Genomic DNA, 4163 nt, shown 5'->3' with positions numbered 1-4163 from the left:
GCACTGGCTGCGTGGCTTAAACGACGGAAACGCGTTTTCTTTATTTTCTCACGTCTGGGGGCCGGAAGTCCAAGATCAAGGGGCCAGGCTGTTTGGTTCCTGGCGAGAACCCTCTTTCCGGCCTGCAGGTGACCGACCGCCTGGTGCCGTCTTCCCGCAGCCGGGGGCGGCCGGGAGCAGCGGCCCTGCCTTCTTCTCATAGGACTTTGATCCCATCGGACCGGATCCCCGTCCTGCGACTTCATTTCATCTGAATCACGTCCTGTCTCCAAACACAGTCACATGTGGAGATAGGGCTTCGACCCAGGAATTTGTGGGGGACAACAGTCGGTGCACGGCACCACTCAAGAGCTTTCTCTATGTGAAGGTCCCTCGCCCTAGGTCACTGTGGTCACCCTGAGCACACCCCGTTTGCTTCAACTGTCAGTGACCCAGGGACCTCGGCTCCCTAGAAGCCTTCCGCTCGTGTTGTCCCGTGCCCTGCGCTCACAGGCACGCCTCCTCCTTCTTCAATATTCACGCGCACGTTAGAAAAAGAATGGTCGTTTTATCAAAGGATCCCGCTCATACCAAGTTTTGTGAATTGTTACAGAAAGCGAGGAGCGTTTGGGCGGGAAGGGTTTGGGGTTCCTGCCCACTGGAAAGTCATCAGGAACGAGGAGAAGGGGTGGACACTGTGACAGGACTTCGGCGGCATGGCCATTACTAAGACAACGCGCTCCTCGTCACTGATACCACTCTTGCTGTTGCCTTGCATGGCTCCATGTTTCTCATTTAAAGAAAACTCGTGCTCCAAAGCCATGGAGAAGAAAAGGCCAGGTTCTCGTCCTTCTCAGAGTCCACATATATTGAACTCAGCCATTATTTATTGAGCGGCAACTATGGGCCGAAGATTGTTCCAGGCACTGACAAAGTGGGGGATTAGGAGGGCTGATCGTGGGCCACGTGAAAGGGTCTTCCCTCTGTCCGCCCTGTATGTTCTCTGTGCGACGCGAGGTCGTGCCGGCGACGGCACATAACCAGACTAGGCGCCCAAAAGGCCCCCAGCCCGTCGGGTCTGGAGCGGGAACAGGGCAAAGTCCATGGAGAAATCGGTCAGAGGAAATGATGGTGCCGGTGTCTCGGGGGGGGCCCGCGAGGCCTTTCCCGGGTCGTTTTCCCCACCCTCCCTCTCTCTCTGCTTCCTCCTTCTCTTCTCCTCTGCGCTCGCTTGGCTGGGCTTTAAAGGGCTCGTAGGTTTATGTGTCTGGCAGATTCGCAATGTGCATCGGGGAGAAATCTTGCAAGACAGAACTTACTGAACCCAGTGTTTCCCGAATGCATTTCTGTCCTGAGGCGGTACATACGTAGCCCTGTGGGTGGCTCCTAGGGGCTGCTGACCAGTTTCCAAAGATCGGAGCCAACTCGCTAAGCTGCCCTAATAATAACTCTAAAGATGAGGGTTTGCCCTCAGCTCTCTCGCGTCTCATCTCACCCTGCTAGACTTCTCCTCATTTGGGGCACCCACCGTGTACCAACCTTGCCCTCGCTCTGCTCCCCGCCCCCTCAGACTCAGGGCCTTCCCACGACCCCTGATACAGGGGACCGCCAGGCCCTACACTTCCGAAACAAAACTTCAGGCTGCAGGGCAGAATTTTCATTTGGAATGAAAATTAGGAATACTTATCTTCAAGAAATCATTAAAGGGTAAGAGAGAAAGCTCATAGTTAAATAGGCTTGCATATTAAATTCCTCTCTTAGATATTTACAAGACACACCGTTAAAGCCTCGGAGAAGTCCTGTATTGAAGAAACTGATCTCACCTCCCTTTCCCAAGTGCGTTTGATCCCCGTACCCCTTTTTAATAACATTCAACAATGGCAGAAAGAACTCCCGATCCACAGAACACATTTCAAGAAACTACTGCAGACCGACTTTCTCCTCCGAACTCCCCTTCTCATCAAATCCCGCTTTTTGGTGTTTCGTTCTATCGGGATACAATTCGATAACCTGAGCTAATGATAATGGGAAGGCTCGGTACTAGTCCTTACTCCCCAAAAGACAGTAAAAACAAAAAAAGGAGATTGCCCTCCTTTACGGATGCAGAAACTCAAACTCGGAGAAGGAAGGCACTTTCTGAAGTCTCACCCAAGCAGTAGGTATCAAGTTGAGATTCAGACCTGGGTTGTCTAACGACTCTTTTATGCTAGGTCAGCCGGTGGTGGGGGGTCAATATGCCCACTCTCCGGAACTGTCTACTTTGAAAAGTCACAGAGAAAAAATACTTGAATCCCGGAAGAATGAAATGAATCCCTACTAGCGAGAACCACAGAAGACTTGGAAGAAGCCAGCGAAGAAGAAATAGGGGTGGGTGGTCTTCCTTTATGTATTTCAGATCGCAGTCCCCCTCTCCCAAGGCTGCAAGGTAAGCTGCCTCTTTGGGTAAGGGCACCTCTCTCCCTCCTCCAAGCTAATGTGATAAAGATGTGCAAACAGCTATGCTTTTATATGAAGGCGCAGCCATGACACGGGCTATACAAAAATAACTCCGGATATTCGGATTCGTGTAGCCCACATACATTGGCAAATATTAATAGCCAAGCTATTCATATGAAACTTGTGGTTTTATTTATATGGGGACAAACGAAACCTACTTACTGTCCATCACACATGCAATTTTTCTAATGAAAGGAATAGATCCATGTAATGCTGTATAATGCCCAACATGGTACCTTCTAAAACTAAACGATGTACTAGATATGTTCTGAAGATGATAATCCTGAGAGTTTATTTTCTGGGGGGCATCCCTTATAATGTATTGTAAATTTAAAAAATGCACCATCCACGAGGACAACCGAGCCTAGAGCGAAGTACCAGTGGAGTCCCCCTCTGCCACCCAACGGCCATCTCATTAGGCTCCAGTCCTGCACTGTTTGTCCCTCTCTACCTTTATTTGTTTAAGAGGCCTGACAAGGCAAACACTCCTGATACGATGTTTACGTTACAGCTTTCACTGGAGAGCTTATTAAACTCATCGTTACTTCATATAAGCTGCAGATATGTGGCTAGGGCCAGTTAGTGTTGACAGTAAGTAACAGACACCCTGTCACAAGGTAACATGTTTATATACTCCACTAAATGCCTGGTGGATTCTGTCCCTGTAAAACCATCACAGATAATGAAGCTACTATCAGATAAGTGACTATAATAAATGACCGCGATTAGGGCTCTGGTTGAGAAGAACGCTTGGTGGTCTTGCCAGCCGGGCCTGGACAAATCCCAGGCCAGAAACGAAACTAAAAGCCACATTGAACTTTTACTGAATAATCGTTATAATTGACTTCGTAAGTGATCTAATACTTGATCGAATAGAACATCATCTGATTTCAAAAGGAGCAAGAGTTTTAAAAAATGTAGTTTTCATCTTCCCTCCTGATCCTCATTTCCCTTACCTTCTTCCCGTCTCGAAAGTAAATAAATCACCCAATAAACAAAATTCTGAAATCGGGTTCTTACAAAGGTCTAAAGCAGTCGGCATGCCTCCATCCTTCCCAAACATCCCCACGTCATCGTCTAGAAAACATCGGGACATCTCAGCTTGGGAAAGCTCCCCCAGAAAGAAGGGCCTGTCTTGGGCTGTCGCTGCACCCAGAATAAAAACTGGAGAAGAGACTAAATCACCGTGGAGTCTCAGCACCAACTCCATTATGACTGGACGGACAGTCACGGCTCCATTCAGCAGTTCGCAAAACGCGACCGTAATCACTTCTTTAAAAGGTGTCGGTTACAGCAGGTCGGCTCTCGTGACGTGACGGCGAAACCGCGAGACAGAATTTAAGAGCTCTGATGCAAAGGTCTTTAAAAGACATTTATTTTCTTGTCCGTTACAGCCGTTTTCAGAACGACTTACAGATTTACAGCAAGCTTTATATACGTCTGTATAACTTAAGAACGTGCTGAAGGAAGGTGCCGGTCCCTTCCAGGGACCTTAAAAGATGATACCAGCAAAGGAAACTGACTGCCCTGCAGGGCACTGTGGGATTATTTTTCACCAGTGACAACGACTTTGTTTATGTCATGTCACATCAGCTTGCCCCAGATGTCTCCCCACTCATTTTGGCTGCCATCCGCTCCTCACCTCTCTCCTCCTGCCCGTCGCCCCCACCCCCACCGCCCCCCCAATA

This window comes from Pteropus medius, unplaced genomic scaffold (genome assembly GCF_902729225.1).
Source record: "Pteropus medius unplaced genomic scaffold, Ma_sr-lr_union100, whole genome shotgun sequence".
NCBI lineage: Eukaryota > Metazoa > Chordata > Mammalia > Chiroptera > Pteropodidae > Pteropus > Pteropus medius.
Note: the sequence above shows the minus strand (reverse complement) of the source record.